Source organism: Macaca mulatta, chromosome 11, assembly GCF_049350105.2.
Source record: "Macaca mulatta isolate MMU2019108-1 chromosome 11, T2T-MMU8v2.0, whole genome shotgun sequence".
Taxonomy (NCBI): domain Eukaryota; kingdom Metazoa; phylum Chordata; class Mammalia; order Primates; family Cercopithecidae; genus Macaca; species Macaca mulatta.
In genome coordinates this window covers 62,917,523-62,938,804 of record NC_133416.1, presented here as the reverse complement: position 1 = coordinate 62,938,804, position 21,282 = coordinate 62,917,523, and the positions used below count along the sequence as shown (strand labels likewise).

Here is a 21,282-nt window from a genome sequence, read left to right as displayed (position 1 = left end):
TTTGGACTGTTTGAGGATAGAGTGGCATGGCTTTTCTCATAAGTCTCATGGTGACAGTGGACTAACAAACCTCCCACCCCCCTCAAACAAAACAAAACAAAACTCAGATAAATAACATGTAGCTGGTTTGCTCTCATTGATCACCAGCTAGGTTTTCTGTCTTGTGCTTGACTGGTTGTTTTTCCTCCCTCTGTTTCCCGTGCCTCCCAAGAGAAGTAGTGTTTGGGTCAGTGCCGTTGGTGAAGGACAGAACTTAGCCTGGCACATAGGAAACCATTTTTATTTTTCTTTTAAGACAGGGTCTAACTCTGTCACCCGGGCTGGAGTGCAGTGACGCAATGATAGCTCACTGCAGCCTCAGCCTCCTAGGGTCAAGTGATCCTTCCGCCTCAGCCTCCTGAGTAGCTGGGACTACAGGTGTGCGCCACCACACCCAGCTAATTTTAGTATTTTTTGTAGAGATGGGGTTTCACCATGTTGCCCAGGCTGGTGCTTTTGAACTCCTGGACTCAAGCAGTCTTCCAGCCTCAGCCTCCCAAAGTGCTGAGATTACAACCATGAGCTACTGTGACTGGAAACTCATCTTCGAAAGGAGTTTGAAGCCTGGGCAACATAATGAGACCCTGTCTTCTATAAAAAGTAAAAACAAATTAGCCAGGTGCAGTGTGGCACATGCCTCTGGTCCCAGCTACTTAGGAGACTTAGGAGGGAGGATTGCTTCAGCCTAGGAGGTCAAGACTGCAGTGAGCCCTGTTCATATCACTGCATGCCAGCCTGAGTGATGGAGCGAGACCCCATCTCCATAAAAAATTTTAAAAAAGAAAAGAATGGGAGATGGATAGAGGGAATAAAGCCAGCTCAGTTAATATATTTGTAGTCAAGGGATATTAGTTTTGGTAAAAACTAAGTCTGGGCTTAGTGCTGTAGTATTAACTGCTGTGCTAATTTGAGTGGATTGTTTAGTATTTTTCAAACATTGGCACCTCGGGAAGGAGGAACTTGGTACTTTAGGACATTATAGGAAATCCATCTACATGAGTATTTAAAAAAACAAAACAAGTCTAATCCCAGGCACTAAGCAGAAAACTGGAATGTGGTTGATACTCTTTTCTTTCCCCAGGAATGTGAGGGCGGTATATGTTACTGATTCTTGGTTACTAGTAGAAGGTACAAGCATCTTATATCATTGACCTTAGCACATCTTCCTTTTTTATGTATTAGAATAGTACCAGGATTTTTCTACTTCCAGCCCTTCATATAGGTAACTGTCCTAAAGAGTTATCTCAGCCGGGCGCAGTGGCTCACGCCTGTAATCCCAGCACTTTGGGAGGCCGAGGCGGGCGATCACAAGGTCAGGAGATTGAGACCATCCTGGCTAACATGGTGAAACCCCATCTCTACCAAAAATACAAAAATTAGCCGGGCATGGTGGCGGGCGCCTGTAGTGCCAGCTACTCGGGAGGCTGAGGCAGGAGAATGGTGGGAACCTGGGGAGGTGGGGCTTGCAGGGAGCTGAGTTTGCACCACTGCACTCCAGCCTGGGCAACAGAGCGAGACTGCATATCCAAAAAAAAGAGTTATCTTAAGTCCAGCAAACCCTGAAGGATACTTTTCCCAGGTTTATGATTTTTGCCACGCTTATTTCCTGATGGGTATGATCTGTGTTAACACAGTGTCACAATATAAAAAGTTTAGGCTGGGCACAGAGGTTCACACCTATAATCCTAGCTCTAGTACTTTGAAGTATCACTTGATCCCAGGAGTTCGAGACCAGCCTGGGCAACATAATAAGATCCTATCTCTACAAAAAATAAAAATAGCCAGGTATGGTGGTGAGTGCCTGTAGTCCCAGCTTCTTGAAAGGCTGAGGTGGAAGCATTGCTTGAGTCCAAGAGGTCAAGGCTGCAGTAAGCCATGATGGCATCACTGCACTTTAGCCTAGGAAACAGAGCAAGACCCTATCTGAACAACAACAAAAAGAATATAAAAAGGTTGAAAGTAGCCGGGCGCGGTGGCTCAAGCCTGTAATCCCAGCACTTTGGGAGGCCGAGACGGGCGGATCACAAGGTCAGGAGATCGAGACCATCCTGGCTAACACGGTGAAACCCCATCTCTACTAAAAAATAAAAAAAAAACTAGCCGGGCGAAGTGGCGGGTGCCTGTAGTCCCAGCTACTCGGGAGGCTGAGGCAGGAGAATGGCGTGAACCTGAGAGGAGGAGCTTGCAGTGAGCTGAGATCCGGCCACTGCACTCCAGCCTGGGTGACAGAGCAAGACTCCGTCTCAAAAAAAAAAAAAGGTTGAAAGTAGACTGTGCCTCTACTGACTTCTTCATGAGGCTGGTGACTAGAATATTCTTGGGTAGCTGCAGTGATCATTTTCATGAACCTTTTGTATTACATTTTTTATCACCATTGGTAGGAGATGAACCACTTCACAGTAAGTGAGGTATTGGATGTGCCTTTTTGTTTGTTTGTTTGTTTGTTTCATTTTTGAGATGGAGTTTCGCTCTTTTGCCCGGGCTGAAGTGCAGTGATGCAATCTCAGCTCAGTGCAACCTCTGCCTTTCGGTTTTAAGCGATTCTCCTGCCTCAGCTTCCCAAGTAGCTGGGATTGCAGGCACCCGCCACCACGCCTGGCTAATTTTTGTATTTTTAGTAGAGATGGGGTTTTGCCGTGTTGGCCAGGCTGGTCTCGAACTCGTGACTTCGTGATCTGCCCGCCTTGGCCTCCCAAAGGGACCTGCCTTGTTTGTTAGGAGCTTGTCACTTAACTGTATTGAGGTACCAAAGAGGAAGCTGAGACAAAGTCAATTCAAAGTACAGACGGGCACCAGTCTTCTAGCATACAGATTTCATTGTAGCTAACTAACGGCATGCTGTTCTCAATTCACTCTCTGGAAGGCCTGTTGTATTCTATCTTCTATTCTCCCACCATCTGAAATAAGTGAAGAAATATTTTTTGTTCCTTTGCTTCAGTGCTGGGTTTTGGTGTACAGATTAGCCATTGGGATGTGGAAAGATGAAAGAGGTTCATACAGCAGTCCTCCCTTACCTGTGGTTGTGCTTTCTGTTGTTTCAGTTACCCTCAGTCAACCACAGTCCTAAAATATTACATGGAAAATTCCAGAAACAAACAGTTTATAAGTTTTAAATTGCACACTGTTCTGAGTAGCATGATAAAATCTTGCCATGTCCTGCTCAGGTACATGAATCATCCCCTTGTCCAGCATATCCCTACTACTTCCCCATTAGAGCAATGCTTGTGTTGAAGTAACTGTTATTTTACTTAATATTGGCCCTAATGCGCAAGAGTAGTGATGCTGGCATATTGTTGTAATTTTTTTTTTTTTTTTTGAGACAGAGTTTTGCACTTGTTGCCCAGGCTGGAGTGCAGTGGCGTGATCTTGGATCACTGCAACCTCCGCCTCCTGGGTTCCGGTGATTCTCCTGCTTCAGCCTCCCAAGTAGCTGGGATTACAGGCATGTGCCACTGTGCCCAGCTAGTTTTTTATTTTATTTTTATTTATTTATTTTTTGAGATAGAGTTTCTCTGTCACCCAGGCTGGATGGAGTGCAGTGGCACAATCTCAGCTCACTGCAACCTCCGCCTCCTGGGTTCTAGCAATTCTCCTGCCTCAGCCTCCCGAATAGCTGGGATTGCAGGCATGTGCCACTATGCCCGGCTAATTTTTTTTGTATTTTTAGTGGAGATGGGGTTTCACTATATTGGCCAGGCTGGTCTCGAACTTCTGACCTTGTGATCTGCCCACCTTAGCCTCCCAAAGTGCTGGGATTACAGGCATGAGCTACTGTGCCCGGTCTCATTTATTTATTTATTTATTTAGAGACAAGGTTTTGCTCTGTCACCCAGGCTGGAGTGCAGTGGCATGATCACAGCTCACTGCAGCCTCCACCTCCCGGGCTTAAGTGACCCTCCCACCTCAGCCTCATGAGTAGCTGGGACTACAGGTACACACCAACACGCCCAGCCAATTTTTAAATTTTTTTGTAGATACAGGGTCTCACTATGTTACCCAAGCTGGTCTCAAACTCCTGGGCCCAGGTGATCCTCCCGCCTTGGTCTCCCAAAGTGCTGGGATTACAGGGTTGGGCCACCATGCCTGGCCTGTTCTATTTCATTATTGCTGTTAATCTCTTATTGTGTCTAATTTAAAAATTAAAATTGCAGGTAAAAACAGTATATATAAAGTTTGGTACTATTTGAGGCTTCAGGGGGTTTTGGAATGTATCCCTCTTGTATAAGAGGGACTACTATACTATGGTTTTAGAAGTTGGTCACCAGCCTTCTCAGAGGGTCTGTAATTAGGATTTGTTTGTTTAAGTGTGGCTGTATAAACCTTTTCCAAAGGAAGAATGATGGGGCCATGCATAGGATATTACCAACATGGAACTTTATAAACCTAAGGAACCATAAGCCATGGTGAAGAGTTTGGTAGAGTATCTTTAAAGGAAGTAGTGGTAGAAGAATTAGATCCCAGAATAAGTTGGAAAAGTAGCCTGCTTAGTAAATTTGGGTTCTATTCAGATATACTCAAGCAGCAGTGCCTAGGCTTGGTGTAAAATTTAATTCTCCATTTCTCTTTCTTATACAGCCGTGGGACCAAGAAAAACGCAGATAGTAGACTTGTAAGTGGAAAAAACAAAACTAAATGTAGGCCCCTCAGCCATTGATACCTCACTGATCAAGAGCTTTTGGGGGAATTTCCCCGCTCCTTCATCCTAGGTTATTTCAATAACTGTTCTTTTCAACTTAGATTAACCACCAAGAAAAGAAGATTACTCTATGGTAGATAGAGATAGCAATTGAGAGAGTGGATATCTTAGAAGATAAATTTCAGGAAAAGCTAAAACTCAACCTCATAGTCTTCAGGATTTCTTAGATAACATTTCTTGGAGTTTTTTGTTTTGTTTTGTTTTTTGTTTTTTTGTGTGTTTTGTTTTGTTTTGTTTTGTTTTGTTTTGCTTTGCTTTTTGAGACAGTCTCACCCTGTCCCCCAGGCTGGAGTGCAATGGCATTATCTTGGCTCACTGCAACCTCCGCCTCTCAGGTTCAAGTGATTCTCCTGCCTCAGCCTCCCGAGTAGCTTGGATTACAGGTGCGTGCCACCACGGCCAGCTAATTTTTTGTATCTTTAGTAGAGACAGGGTTTCACCATGTTGGCCAGGCTGGTCTTGAACTCCTGATCTCGTGATCTGCTGGCCTCGGCCTCCGAAAGTGCTGGGCTTACAGGCGTGAACTACAGCGCCTGGCCTCTTGGAGCATTTTTAAGACTAAACAAATGTTTAACCACTCTTTTACATTCCCTTTTCATTCATAATACTTTGAAAATAAATATTGGGCCTTTTCAAGGAGAGATACAATGTGTAATCCTATATCTGTTTTCTTCTTCTCTGTCTCCTCCCCTTTAAGATAAAAAAATGCAGTACTCTTCCCCACCCGCCCAGTGGAACAAACTTTGTAAAAGGAGCTGTTTAAAGGGGAAACAGGCCAGCACAGTGACTCAAACCTATAATCTCAGCACTTTGAGAGGCCGAGGCGGGTGGATCACCTCAGGTCAGGAGTTTGAGACCAGCCTGGCCAACATGTGAAACTCCATCTCTAGTAAAAATACAAAAATTAGCTGGGTATGGTGGCTCACGCCTGTAGTCCCAACTACTTAGGAGGCTGAATCACGAGAATTGCTTGAACCCTGGAGGTGGAGGTCTCAGTGAGCTGAGATTATGCCACTGCACTCCAGCCTGGGCAACTGAGAGAGACTTGGTCTCAAAAATAATATTAAGAAAAATAGGCCAGGCGTGGTGGCTCATGCCTATAATCCCAGCACTTTGGGAGGCTGAGGCGGGTGGATCATGAGGTCAGGAGATCGAGATCATCCTGGCTAACACGGTGAAACCCCGACTCTACTAAAAAATACAAAAAAATAATTAGCCAGGCGTGGTGGCAGACGCCTATAGTCCCAGCTACTCAGGAGGCTGAGGCAGGAGAATGGCGTGAACCCAGGAGGTGGAGCTTGCATTGAGTTGAGTTCACACCACCGCACTCCAGCCTGGGCAACACAGCGAGACTCCATCTCAAAAAAATAATAATAAATAAAATTAAATTAAAAAATAATAATAAAGAGGAAACAATAGGGGAAACTCTCTGACCTCAGTTTATTCCATCATCTGGTTCTTCATCTGTCCCTGCAGAGGAACAGAACTTGTCTTTTGTCTGTAACACAAATACATCATCTCCCTCCCTTCCCAGGTTCCCCCACACCCACACGTCTCACTTCCTTTTATTATGGGTCCAGTCAGTGATGTCAGTTATGTGCGCCATTCAACTGCTGTTGAACAGCTTGGCTATAGGAATTTGGAAGAGCGAAGAGGCAGAATGGAATTTTTCTCTCTCCTGACTAGAGCAAGACAATGTATTCTAATTTCAACCAGAGAAGTAGGAGACGGGTTTTTCTTTGCTCAACTTCTCCTTCTACTGTCCCACTATTCCCTACAATCCTTCAACATATACTTTTTACCTAGCCAATGTATGAGGAAAAAATTGGACAAGAGATGTTAGAAGTAAAAATTGAACATTTTAAGAGGAAAAGTTTGGGCGGGTGTAGTGGCTCACACCTGTAATCCCAGCACTTTGGAAGGTTAAGGCCGGTGGATCGTGAGGTCAGGAGATCGAGAACATCCTGGCTAACACGGAAAAACCCTGTCTCTACTAAAAATATAAAAAATTAGCAGCACGTGGTGGCATGTGCCTGTAGTCCCAGCTACTCGGGAGGCTGAGGCAGGAGAATCGCTTGAACCCGGGAGGCAGAGGTTGCAGTGAGCCTAGATCACGCCACTGCACTCCAGCCTGGGTAACAGAGTGAGACTCTGTCTCAAAAAAAAAATAAATAAATAAATGAAGAGGAAAAGTCTTTAATATTTAGGGAAACAAGGTGAAATTTTTGATGCTATGTCAGCATTCATGGCTGGTGCTTTGCGCTATATTTATGGTAAACTGGGTATTTGGGAAAGTTCTGTTAGATGTTTAGACCTCCCTGAAGGTGCATGGCTGAGATCATTAAGCTCTCGTACCTTTTAATTTTATGTATTTCTCTCTGATTTCATTCATTGAATTTGCACCTGAAGAACTTCAGGTAAAGAAATTTGTAGTAAGAAAAAACTCTTTTCTGTTTCCCCTGGTCAATACCCCCTCCATAATGTCTTTGCATTCCTTCGTCTAACATGTCAGAATTGATGACTTCGATAAAAGACAAGTTTTATGCCTCTCTTTGGCCCCCTGCTCGTCTTTGCCACAAGAGTAAACACAGCCTCAAAGGGCTCAAGAGGAGTGCTGGATTCTGTTAAGTCTGTTTTACTTTTCAATATGTTCAGTTGTTTTTGCCAGCCTCTTTCTTGAGATGGGCTTATTCTCTGGGTAAGAGTTTTTTCTTTTTTCTTTTGAAAGTACCACTCTTAGTACATACGGTAAATAGTTTTAACAATTACATTATATCTGGTTGTATATCTAATTTTGGGGTGATAGATAGTTGGCCTGGCCTTTCTGAGTGAAGCAATATCTATCCACACTCCCAGATACTCTCCCCAGCTGTAGTGAAATGTGAGCTCTCTGAATCCAAGTATACTCAGCCCTCTGTATCCATGGGTTCTACATCTGTGGATCAAAAGCATTTGGGGGGGAAAATACAACAATAAAAAATAATACAAATGAAACAGGATCGTATAACAGCTATTCATGTAACATTTACATTCTATTAGTTGTAAGTACTCTGGAGATGATTTAAAGTATATAGACGGGATGAGCATAGGTTATATGTAAATACTGTGCTTTTTTTTTTTTTTTTTTTTAAAGATGCAGTCTCACACTCTTGTAGAGTGCTGTGTCCCAGATCCTGGCTCACTGCAGCCTCCACCTCCTAGGCTCAAGTAACCCCACCTCATCCCCCGCAAGTAGCTGGGACCACAGGCGTGCACCACCACGCCTGGCTAATTTTATTTTGCAGAGACAAGGTCTCCCTATTTTGCCCAGGCTAGTCTCAAAGTCCTGGGCTCAAGCAGTCCTCCTGCCTTTCAAAGTGCTTAGATTACAGGCGGAAGCCACTGCACCTAGCCTTATGTCATTTTGTATAAGGGACTTGAGTGCCCACAGATTTTGGTATCTGCAGGTGGGGGCAGGGGTGGTCCTGGAACCAATGCTTCTTGGATTCTGAGGGACAACTGTATATCCTTCAGAGTCTCTATGGGAGGAAATAAAGTGGTGTTGGGGAAGGAATTTTTTGGTATATGTGTATGTGATTAATTTTTTTGATAGGAAATTTTGGTTAAAGGCTCCTCATGTTGTGAGAGCTATAGCAGAATGGGAATGTTTAAAATGTATGTTAATACTTGAGAGGTTTATACATGTGGGTTCAGTTAAAATAAGATTGAACAATTATGGGATAGTTCATTTTCTCATGTACTCACCAAAGTAGCAAAGTTGCTCTTCATGACAGATAGCTAAAGGAGGTCAGATCCCATAGTATTTTGGAGGTGGAGGTGGGGATGAGGCAGGACATCAAATTGGAGATACTTTAAGGGGATTACTTGGTGGTGATGTTTGTAAATTAGCAAAGACCCCATTTTTAATATAATATGAAGTCCCTTGTTAAGATCTAGAAAATTTGGCCGGGCGCGGTGGCTCAAGCCTGTAATCCCAGCACTTTGGGAGGCCGAGGCGGGTGGATCACAAGGTCAGGAGATCGAGACCACAGTGAAACCCCGTCTCTACTAAAAATACAAAAAATTAGCTGGGCGCGGTGGCGGGCGCCTGTAGTCCTAGCTACTCAGGAGGCTGAGGCAGGAGAATGGCGTGAACCCAGGAGGCGGAGCTTGCAGTGAGCCGAGATCGCGCCACTGCACTCCAGCCTGGGCAACAGCGTGAGACTCCGTCTCAAAAAAAAAAAAAAAAAAAAAAAAAAAAGATCTAGAAAATTTTAACTCCTTTTTTCCTCTCCCCTTCCTTTGCTACTCTTTTTTTCATGGTTTTTTTTTCTTTCTTTTTTTTTTTTTTTGAGACAGTCTCGCTCCGTTTCCCAGGCTGGAGTGCAGCGGTGTGATCCCAGCTCACTGCAACCTCTGCCTCCTGGGTTCAAACAATTCTCCTGCCTCAGCTTCCTGAGTAGCTGGGACTATAAGTAGGCACCACCACGCCTGGCTAATTTTTGTATCTTTGGTAGAGGCCGGGTTTCACCATGTTGGCCAGGCTGGTCTCAAACTCCTGACTTTGGGTGATTCGCCTACCTTGGCCTCCTAAAGTGCTGGGATTACAGGTGTGAGCCACCATACTTGTCCATCTTTTTTTCATTTTTTTTTTTTTCTTTTTTAATTTAACCTTTTAACTCCCAGAGCAGATTCTTAGGACAGAAATAGAAATGTGTGGCCGGGCGTGGTGGCTTGCGCCTGTAATCTCAGTGCTTTGGGAGGCCAAGGCAGGCAGATCACGAGGTCAGGAGGTGGAGACCATCCTGGCTAACATGGTGAAACCTGTCTCTACTAAAAATACAAAAAAAGTTAGCCGGGTGTGGTGGCAGGCACCTGTAATCCCAGCTGTTTGGGAGGCTGAGGCAGGAGAATGGCTTGAACCCGGGAGGCGGAGGTTGCAGTGAGCCAGTGTTGCGTCACTGCACTCCAGTTTGGGTGACAGAGCAAGACTCCACCTCCAAAAAAAAAAAAATACAAATACAAATAGAAATGTGTTTTCAGGCCGGGCGCGGTGGCTCACGCCTGTAATCCCAGCACTTTGGGAGGCCGAGGCGGGCAGATTACGAGGTCAGGAGATCGAGACCATCCTGGCGAACACGGTGAAACCCCGTCTCTACTAAAAATACAAAAAAATTAGCCGGGCGTGGTGGTGGGTGCCCGTAGTCCCAGCTACTCGGGAGGCTGAGACAGGAGAATGGCATGAACCCGGGAGGCAGTGGAGCTTGCAGTGAGCGGAGATTGCGACACTGCACTCCAGCCTGGGCGACAGAGCGAGACTCCGTCTCAAAAAAAAAAAAAAAAAAAAAAAGAAATGTGTTTTCAGGGTATTGTACACTTGGAGTTTGTAACAAATATTAACTCTGGAAGTCCCTAGCAGGGGAGATATGTAACTGAGAAGGAGATTATATTTGAAATACTTGATCTGGACTTTATTTTATTTATTTATTTTGAGGGGGTTTCACTCTCGTCACCCAAACTGGATTGCAGGGATGCAATCTCGGCTCACTGCAACCTCCACTTCCTGGGTTCAGTCGATTCTTCTGCCTCAACCTCCCGAGTAGCTGGGATGACAGGTGCATGCCGCCACGCCTGGCTAATTTTTGTGTTTTTTTCTTTAGTAGAGATGGGGTTTCACCATGTTGGCTAGGCTGGTCTTGAACTCCTGACCTCAAAGTGATCCACCCGCCTAGGCCTCCCAAAGTCCTGGGATTACAGGTGTGAGCCACCGTGCCCAGCCCCTTGATCTTGACATTAGAAAGTAATTATTGGTAGGGAGTTTATTGGGGTATAGAGTAGGCAGTTACAGAATTTGCATATCATACCCATGCTTAGGTATGAGGTGGTTGAAAAGAAGGAGCAATTAGAAATGAACAGAGGTGGTACAGTGGCTCATGCCTATAATCCCAACATTTTGGGAGGCCAAAGTGGGAGGATTAATTGAGCCCAGGAATTGAGACCAGCCTGTGCAGTATAGTGAGACCTTGTCTCTACAAGAAAATAAACAATTAGCTGGGCGGGCTGGCATGCCTGAAGTCCCAGCTACTTAGGAGGCTGAGGTGGGAGGATTGCTTGAGCCGGCGAGGTCCAGGCTGCAGCGAGCTGTGATCGTGCCACTGCACTCCAGCCTGGGTGACAGAGCGAGAGACTCTGTCTCAAAAAGAAAAAAGGGCCAGGTGCAGTGTCTCATGCCTATGATCCCAGCATTTTGAGAGGCCAAGGCGGGTCGATCACTTGAGGTCAGGAGTTTGAGACCAGCCTGGCCAAGATGGTGAAACGCCGTCTCTACTAAAAATACTAAAATTAGCCAGTGTGGTGGTGGGCACCTGCAATCCCAGCTACTCAGGAGGCTGAGGCAGGAGAATCACTTGAACCTGGGAGGTGGAGGTTGCAGTGAGCAGAGATCACACCATTGCACTCCAGCCTGGGCAACAAGAGTAAAACTCTGTTTCAAAAAAAAAAAAAAAGAAGAAGAAGAAATCCCATTTTCCCTTTCCCCCACTTTATTGATATTCCTCCTTTCCCTTTGTATCAGTTCTGTAGGAAAAAATGCCTTTGTGTGCTGCAATCTAGTTGCCTCCCTCTTTTCCCCACATAACTGCAGTGTGCCCTGATCTTGTTTTGGCATGTTCTTCCTGTATTGAACTGTGATGAAAGATTCTCTCTGCTTTTCTATTTGAATTGTAGGAGAGCAGTAAGACAGGTGTGCTACCCAGAATCCTCTGTGATTTCGTCACAGCTCTCTTTTTACCCCTCACATCTCTGCAGCTGAAATAGTGTTTGTAGGAAGCATAAACTTTGGAATACCCTTAGCATTTATAGGAAATAATTGGAGCAGGATGGGAGTCTTCTTTGGACTTGATGAGAACTTTTTTTTTTTTTTGAGACGGAGTCTCGCTCTGTCGCCCAGGCTAGAGTGCAGTGGCCGGATCTCAGCTCACTGCAAGCTCCGCCTCCCAGGTTTACGCCATTCTCCTGCCTCAGCCTCCCGAGTAGCTGGGACTACAGGCACCCACCACCTCGCCCGGCTAGTTTTTTGTATTTTTTAGTAGAGATGGGGTTTCACCGGGTTAGCCAGGATGGTCTCGATCTCCTGACCTCGTGATCCGCCCGTCTCGGCCACCCAAAGTGCTGGGATTACAGGCTTGAGCCACCGCGCCCGGCCGATGAGAACTTTTAAAAAGTTATTTGGTCTGTATTTTTTCAAAGCTACTTGAAATGGGCCCCAAATAATGGTTGCACATAAGGGTTACGGGGAACCTTTTAAAAAATACAGCTCTGTAGGCCTTCCCTTTTGAGATGTCGATTTATTAGGTTGGGTTGTGGCCTGAAATCTGCATTTTTAAATACTTTATATGAAAATAATCTGGTTTCCTAGTGCTCACTCTTAAATTTCTGAATGGTCAGTTAACTGTCCTCCCTTCTCTGTATGTTTTGGCTAAAACAGCATATACCTCTCCTGAAAAGTTTCAGCTTCCCAGGCTGGGCACAGTGGCTCATGCCTGTAATTCCAGCACTTTGGGAGGCCGAGGTGGGCGGATCATCTGAGGTTGGGAGTTAGAGACCAGCCTGGCCAACATGGAGAAACCCTGTCTCTACTAAAAAATACAAAATTAGCCAGGTGTGCTGGTACATGCCTGTAATCCCATCTTCTCAGGAGGCTGAGGCGGGAGAATCGCTTGAACCCGGGAGACAGAGGTTGTGGTGAGCTGAGATCGTGCCATTGCACTCCAGCCTGGACAGAAAGAGCAAAACTCTGTCTCAAAAAAAAAAAAAAAAAAATTTCAGCTTCCCTCTACTGACTTCTTGACATTTCTGCCAGGCTCTGCATCACTTATCCTTAAAAGCAGCAGCTCCTTGGCTTTTAAGGGAGGGAGATGGGGACTTTTAATAGAAACTTGATTTCTGGGGGTCTCAAGTGTGAAGCCTTCATTTCCTCCACCTGCCTTGCTTTGTCCTACAATCAGCTAGAGCAAGACCGAAACGACCTCCTCTGGGGTTGAAGAGGAGTGGGGGTTGGGGAAAGAGCTTGATTTGGACAAGAGAAGGAAAAGGTGGTGGAACCTAGTGAGCAAGTAGTTCTTACCTGACTGTGTTATTGGGCTTCAAATCCTGTGAAGATAAGAGGAAATACGATTCTTGGTGTTCTCTTTAAAGTTCCTAGCACCCTACCAGGCCTAGAAAGTTGATACTGATCTCACACTTGAAAGAGACTGTTGAGAGTAGGTTAAGATAGTTATATTGGGGAGGTGTGTTATGTGTATGTGTGTGGATAGTGTTGGAGTGTCTCTACTATATTATTTGCTAAGGTGGTGTACTTGCTGCTAGTCTGGTCTCTCACCTTCATCTGCTTAAGCTCTGTGCATTGATTTTTGGGACCACCCTATGTTCTGTTGTCTGGCTGCCATAAAGGCTCGGGAATAAACAGTTTCAGAAACTGTGGCAGGGAAGGTGACAGCTGTGTTTTTAAGCATCCAAGTGTTTCTGAGAGAATAACCATCAGTTGCTGTCATTCATCCTGAGAGTATGAAATTGGAAGCTCGCTTACCCTGGAGTGTTTCATAACCTTTACCTCTGGGAAGTCAAGACCATGTCATCATTAATCTACCATTGCCTGAAAGCCCCCAGGCTCTGCTTTTCATCCTGCCATCAGTCATGTGGCACTGAGATTCAGGAAAAGTGGCCAAAAGGCTCCCTCTTTTCCTTTTTCCATACTACCTTGCATTCCCTTGGAAATCAGACTGGCCTGAGAACTATTAACATCTTAATATGGTAACTCATTTACAGAGGGGGGCAGTTATTTGTTATTTTTGTGAAATATGACATCTTAGCTCTCTGTCAGCCTCTTTTCTATCACTCTAGGGAAAAGACTTCTGAGGGGGAAAATAATAGCAGTACCTGAGCTCCCCTGAAATGCTTCTTTCTGCTTGTAAGGATTTTTCTCACTGGACTCTTTAGATTGGAATTTCTGCTTCTCACACATGGTATAAGGAGGGATGATAAGTGAGTGAGCTTGTTACACTTGACCAGGAACAGTGCCTGGCTTGGTTAATTCTTTTGATCGCAGAGAATAATGATGTTTCTTATTTGAATCCAGTAAAAGTACTCATGTTTTATGTTCTTGGGAATTACTGAGTTCAAATTCCCTAATGATGCTTGGGTTACACTTTGCTTTGTTTCTCCTAGTTTCTTTTTATATGATCCGGAGTGGCAATGGTAATAAGATTGAAGAAGGTGGGCCGGGTGCGGTGTCTCACACCTGCAATCCCAGCACTTTGGGAGGCTGAGGCGAGTGGATCACCTGAGGTCAGGAGTTCGAGACCAGCCTGGCTAATATGGTGAAACCCCGTTTCTACTAAACACACACACACACAACTAGCCAGGCACGGTGGCACACGCCTGTAATCCCAGCTACTCGAGAGGCTGAGGCAGGAGAATCACTTGAACCTGGGAAGCAGAGGTTGCAGTGAACCGAGATTATGTCATTGTACTCCAGCTTGGGCAACAAGAGTGAAACTCTGTCTTTAAAAAAAAAAAAAGATTGAAGAAGGTGAATGCTTTCAACACACAACCCATGGGGTGCTAATTAAATCAAATTGGACCCCTTTTGGCAGAGTAAATAGCCATGGCACACAAGCAAGGAGCAGTATTCTTTATTGTATTTAGGATAAAATTAGTAAGATTTGAAAAATGTTCTCATGAATTTGAATCTTGAAGACACAGATTGGGTTTAGAAAATAAAGTTAGAACTCCATTTTGGGTAGACATAGTAATGGTACTCTGCTGTAAAAAGGGAACAGACACTTTAGAAAATATCTGTGGTATTCAGCCGCCAATTATTGCATCCGATCTTCCTTTTGCAGCTTACTTCCTGGCTACAGTATATATGCCATGGAAATCATTGCTAAGAACCCTTAATTTAAAATTTCTAGTTATAGGCTGGGTGTGGTGACTCATGCCTGTAATCCCAGCACTTTGGGAGGCTGAGGTGGGTGGATCACTAAGTCAGGAGTTTGAGACCGGCCTGGCCAACATGGTGACACCCTGTCTCTACTAAAAAACAAAAATTAGCTGGGTGTGGTTGCAGGCACCTGTAATCCCAGCTATTCGGGAGGCTGAGGCAGGAGAATCATTTGAACCCAGGAGGTGGAGGTTACAGTGAGCTGAGATTGTGCCATTACCCTTCAGCCTGGGCGATAGGGCGAGACTCTGTCTCAGAAAAAAAAAAAAAAAATTCAGGGCCGGGCGTGGTGGCTCGTGCCTGTAATCCTAACACTTTGGGAGGCTGAGGTGGGTGGATCATGAGGTCAGGAGATTGAGACCATCCTGGCTAACACAGTGAAACCCTATCTCTACTAAAAATACGAAAAAAAACCCCAAAAAACTAGCCGGGCCTGGTGGCAAGCACCTATAGTCCCAGCTACTCGGGAGACTGAGGCAGGAGAAAGGCCTGAACCCTGGAAGCGGAGCTTGCAGTGGGCTGAGATCTTGCCACTGCACTCTAACCTGGGTGACAGAGCAAGACTCCGTCTCAAAAAAAAAAAAAAAAAAAATTCTAATTGTAACCTGGTAACTCTTTCCCGTCTCTTTTTTCTTCTCAGGACATTAAGTATTTTAATGTTTATAGAGGAGTATGTTCTAAAGAGACCAGCAGCAACTTTGTAACTAACTACACTTCATCTTGCTTTCTAAATTCCTATCTCTGTTTCTGTGTGTTTGCTTTTCATCTCTGGATCTCATGTTTCTCTCTCACCTCAATACTTCTGGCCTCTCTCTTCTAATAGAAACACAAATACTCCTCACCTTACGATGTGGGTTATATCCTGATAAAAACCCATCTTAGGCTGGATGCAGTGGCTCATGCCTGTAATCCCTGCACTCTGGGAGGCCGAGGCAGGCGGATCACGAGGTCAGGAGATCGAGACCATCCTGGCCAACACGGTGAAACCCTGTCTCTACTAAAAAAACACACACATGGCCGGGCGCGGTGGCTCAAGCCTGTAATCCCAGCACTTTGGGAGGCTGAGACGGGCGGATCACGAGGTCAGGAGATCGAGACCATCCTGGCTAACACGGTGAAACCCCGTCTCTACTAAAAATACAAGAAAATTAGCCGGGCGAGGTGGCGGGCGCCTGTAGTCCCAGCTACTCGGGAGGCTGAGGCAGGAGAATGGCATGAACCCGGGAGGCGGAGCTTGCAGTGAGCCGAGATCGCGCCACTGCACTCCAGCCTGGGGCACAGAGCAAGACTCCGTCTCAAAAAAAAAAAAAACACACACAAAATTAGCCAGGCATGATGGTGGGTGCCTGTAGTCTCAGCTACTAGGGAGGCTGAGGCAGGGGAATGGCGTGAACCCAGGAGGCAGAGCTTGTAGTGAGCCGAGATTGTGCCACTGCATGTCAACCTGGGCAACGGAGCGAGACTCCATCTTAAAAAAAAAAAAAAACAAAAAAAAAAAACATCTTAAGTCAAAAATTCATTTAATACACCTAACCTTTTGAATATCATAGCTTAGCTAGTTGACCTTAAACATCCCCAGAACCCTTATATTAGTCTACAGTTGGGCAAAATCATCTAACACAAAGCCTATTTTGTAATAAAGTGTTGAATGTCTCATGTAACTTATTGAATACTGAAAGTGAAAAACAGAATGGTTGTATGGATACATCAAGTATAGTTTCTACTGAGCATGCATCGTTCGCTGTTGTAAAGTTGAAAAATCTTAAGTCAAAGCATTGTAAGTTGGGGACCATTTGTATGTTCAAAATCACTTGCTAAAGACAGGCTAAACATTTGGCTCCAAGCCTTATGGCAGCCAGTAGAAAGGGAAAGCACAGTTGCGCTGTTTATGGTTATTCACAGGATTCAGAAGGTAAAAACTAACAAGTTGCCTAAGAAAAGCATAACTCTTTTGGATCTGGGGGCTAGAAAGAAAATTTCCCTCATGAGTCCTCATAATGCAGTTATGTAAAGAACAGTAGTATACACCTTTATAGTAACTTGGTGAATTCATAAGCCTCGTGAAGTTAAGGATCATATTCCTTAACTTTATCTTATTCGTCTCTGTATTCCCAGTACCTGACCCAAAGTAGATACTCATTTGACTAGTGAATGAACGAATTAATTTTGTGGCTGCAGTGCTATTGATAATGTTGATGTCACATAATTCAGAGATTCCTCAGGGGCCTTTAGAGAACCTCTATTTAACCTATTACCTTAAATAGATATATTTTATTGGTAGTCATTAATTATTAGGGTTTATGAAATCAGTAAAGCCTAGCAGCCCAGATTTTCAAGGTCTGAGAAAGAGAAGATAGTTTGACCTGGCGTGATGGCTCACACCTGTAATCCCAGCACTTTGGGAGGCTGAGGCGGGTGTATCACGTGAGGTCAGGAGTTTGAGACCAGCCCGGCCAACATGGTGAAACCCCATCTCTACTAAAAATACACAAAATTAGCTGGGCATCGGGCTCACGCCTGTAATCCCAGCTACTCGAGAGACTGAGACAGGAGAATTGCTTGAACCCAGGAGGCAGAGATTGCAGTGAGCCAAGATTGTGCCATTGCACTCCAGCCTGGGCAACAGAATGAGACTTTGTCTCAAAAAAAGAAAGAGGCTGGGTGTGGTGGCTCACGCCTGTAATCTCAGCACTTTGGGAGGCTGCGGCGGGCAGATCACCTGAGGTCAGGACCAGCCTGGCTGACTTGGTGAAACCCTGTCTGTACTAAAAATACAAAAATTAGTCTGGTGTGGTGGTGGCGGGCACCTGTAATCCCAGCTACTCTGGAGGCCGAGGCAGGAGAATCTCAAGAACCGGGAAGTCGGGGGTTGCAGTGAGCTGAGATCGCACCACTACACTCCAGCTTGGGCAATAGAGTGGGACTTGGTCTCAAAAAAAATAAATAAGAGGGCCGGGCACGGTGGTTCACGCCTGTAATCCCAGCATTGTGGGAGGCTGAGGCAGGTGAATCACCTGAGGTCAGGAGTTTGAGACCAGCCAGGCCAACATGGAGAAACCCTGTCTCTACTAAAAGTACCAAAAAAAATTAGCTGGGCAAGGCCGGGCGCGGTGGCTCAAGCCTGTAATCCCAGCACTTTGGGAGGCCGAGACGGGCGGATCACGAGGTCAGGAGATCAAGACCATCCTGGCTAACACGGTGAAACCCCGTCTCTACTAAAAAATACAAAAAACTAGCCAGGCGAGGTGGCGGGTGCCTGTAGTCCCAGCTACTCGGGAGGCTGAGGCAGGAGAATGGCATAAACCTGGGAGGCGGAGCTTGCAGTGAGCTGAGATCCGGCCACTGCACTCCAGCCTGGACGACAGAGCGAGACTCTGTCTCAAAAAAAAAATAAGCTGGGCATGGTGACGGGCACCTGTAATCCCAGCTACTCGGGAGGCTGGGGCAGGAGAATCGCCTGAACCCGGGAGACAGAGGTTGCAGTGAGCCGATATCGCGCCATTGCACTCCAGCCTGGTGACAGAGTGAGACTCTGTCTCTAAATAAATAAATAAATAAATAAGCGCCGGGGGACAGGAAGGAAAGGAGGGCGGAGGGAGATGGTTAATAGGACTTTGTGGAGAAGACTGATTTTGTCCAGTAACTGTTCTTCCACAACCCAAATTTTAACCCTTAGTCATCTGTCCAAGTATATACTCTTTTCTTGCAGCTAAAGGGAGTTTTCTTGTTGCCTTGGTAATGGATCTGATTCTTACCAGCCTTTGGTGATTTTGCTCATTTATTTATTTATTTGTATTTATATATTTTTGAGACAAGATCTCACTCTGTTGCCCAGACTGAAGTGCAGTGGCATGACAATGGCCCACTGCAGCCTCAACCTCCTTGGCTCAAGCAATCCTCCCCCATCAGCCTCTCGAGTCTCGAGTAGCTGGAACCACAGGCATGTACCACCATGCCCAGCTAAATTTTTTTTTTTTTTTTTTTAGAGATGGGATCTCACTATGTTGCCCAGGTTGGTTTTGAACTCCTGAGCTCAAGTGATCCTCCCACCTCGGCCTCCCAAAGTGCTTGGGATGGCAGGTGTGAACCACCATACTAGGCCACCATGATTTCACTTCTTATCTAGAAGAATGAATGGCATTGTTAGCTTAAATTTTGATTGTGATCTCAAACTTTGTTTCAAGGAGCAGGAGAAATACGGCAATAAAAGTAATAGCTAACGTTTATTAAATACGTTTTATAGTTCCTGTGTGCAAAGTACTCTTTACACATGTTGTTTGTATCTTAGAACAGGCTTGAATGTCTGTCTTTTCTCTTCCAGGTATTGTTTTCAAGGGCTCAGTTTGGAACTGTATTCTACAATGGAAAATACAATGATAGTAAGGGTATTTGGTTTTATTAAATATAGACCCTGGGGCTGGGCATGGTGGCTCATTCCTGTAATCCCAGCACTTTGGGAGGCAGAGACTGGGAGGCAGAGGCGAGTAGATTGCTTGAGCTTAGGAGTTCAAGACCAACCTGGGCAACATGGTGAAACCCTCTCTCTACAAAAAATACAAAAATTACCTGGGTGTGTTGGCTTGCGCCTGTGGTCCCAGCTGCTTGGGAGGCTGAGGTAAGAATCTCCCTTGAGCCTGAGAGGTGGAGGTTGCAGTGAGCTGACATCGAGCCACTATACTCCAGCCTGGGTGACGGAGCGAGACTGTCTCAAAACGACAACAAAAAAAATCAAAAAACAAAAAACCCCAAAAACTATGCTTTATGTTCTTATATAGGTACTCTCTCCTCTTTTGCACAGTTATTTCTCATTTTTATAAATGAGATCTTAAGGAAAGCAAACAAGGCAGGTATTGGGTACCATGAGGGTTGCATATATTGAAATTACTGGCATCCATCAGTTGGTTGGCTTGGTGTTTTAAATCTTGAGAAGGAAGAGGTGGGAGGAATTGAAATGTATGAATTAATCTGAACTTCCAATGCCTGTGTTTGGCGAGTAAGGACAGTTTTCTCTTGATTTTGTGTGCAAGTTGTTTGTTTTTAGGAGTATAGATTTGATAGGAAATAAGGGCACTTCAGACTCAAGCACTTCTTTTCTCACACAGCAGTATGCATGGGAAAAAAAAAGAGTTTTGTTAGTAGTTGAGGATTTGAGGGAGGGTGGTGGGGGAGGGATGAAGAAGGGAAAGGTTTGCAAATGCATGTGACACTGAGCTAGAGGGGTCACTGCTGCCTGCAGATGCCACAACCCCATTTGTGCACTTGAGCGTGGCCTGAGGGAGCATTGGCCTGATGAATGCAGAGAGACATGCGTTTTGATCGAGGTAATTTCCCTCAGATGGGTTTCGCCATCCCATGAATCAAAACCTGTCAGCAAGGAGCTAAAGATGGAGTGAAGTTTATTGTACATTTGTTTCCATGCGACACCGTCACGCTAGAAGGGTCAAGTGAGAGAGATCATTAGAACTGTGTTGATTTACTGGGCCCAGTTGTGCACTTTCCCTGCAGGGAAAGGAGGAAAGAGGCTTTAAGAGAGGAGCTGAGGGGTGCTGGGTGGGGAGGGAAGGGCAATCTATTTGTGGGGAGTTGGGGGAAAGATGTATTGTTGTTGTTGTTTCCCCTGGAACTCCTGATGGGTTTAGAACAGATGCTCTGCCTGTATCTCTGGAAGAGGCACCAAAGATCTTATTAAAAAGGGAAGCTAGACTGGGTGTGGTGGCTCATGCCTGTAATCCCAGCACTTTGAGAGGCAAGGTGAAAGGATTACTTGAGTCCAGGAGTTTGAAACCAGCCTGGGCGACATAGCAAGACCCTGTCCCTATTAAAAAAAAAAAAAAAAAAGCCAGGCATGGCACATACCTGTAGTCCTAGCTACTCAGGAGGCTAAGGTTAGAGGATTACTTGAGCCCAGGAATTCAACATTTCAGTGAGCCATGATCATGCTACTGCACTACAGCATGGCAACAGAGTGAGGCCCTGTCTCTTAAAAAGGTGGGGAGCGAGGCAGGTGGCTAACGGAGAAATCAGACTCCCCATTTCAGGATATAGCAAAATAAAGAACCAGGAGCAAAACTGGCCTGCACATTCCAAGTGGACATACGTTGGGGGAGGATGTGGCCTCAGGGTTTGTGCTGATATAATCTCTGAGTTTCAAAAGTCTTATCTCCTTTGTGATTTGAACTTGCTGAAGTACTGCTAGTGCTAAATTGAATGGAAAAAAAGTGTATAATGGTAGTTTAACTAAAGATGGTGGTCTAATCTTGCCTCTCCACAAGAAGAGAGCCTCCATTTATTTTCCTGAAAACTGTTTCCTACTTGGCCAGGAGACTTAGTGAAGATATATCAACTAGAACATTCTAGAGGTTCTCAATTTGAAATCTCTATTTATATTCTATATTCACTTTATCTTAGTGGTAGTAGATCAAGAAAACTTTCCCTCTTGACTTTGTTAGCAAAAAATGTGGTGGGACTTAATGTTTGTTGGAAACCTTCCTTATTCTTTTTTTTTTTTTCTTGTGAAATGGAGTCTGGCTCTGTCACCAGGCTGGAGTGCAGTGGTGCGATCTTGGCT

At 45.1% G+C, this 21,282-nt stretch overlaps 1 protein-coding gene across 7 annotated transcripts in view; it reads left to right on the top strand.

The window, feature by feature from the left end:
- The window catches only part of SARNP (SAP domain containing ribonucleoprotein), a 66,969-nt gene that overhangs the window by 33,775 nt on the left and 11,912 nt on the right, over positions 1-21,282 (top strand). Inside the window, exon 10 of one of the 7 annotated variants that reach the window (XR_013401154.1) lies at positions 19,036-19,093. The exons of the other annotated variants lie outside the window; for them this stretch is intronic. The gene's annotated coding sequence lies outside the window, so the exon portion shown is untranslated. The remainder of the gene's footprint in view (positions 1-19,035; positions 19,094-21,282) is intronic. 7 annotated transcript variants of the gene reach the window in all.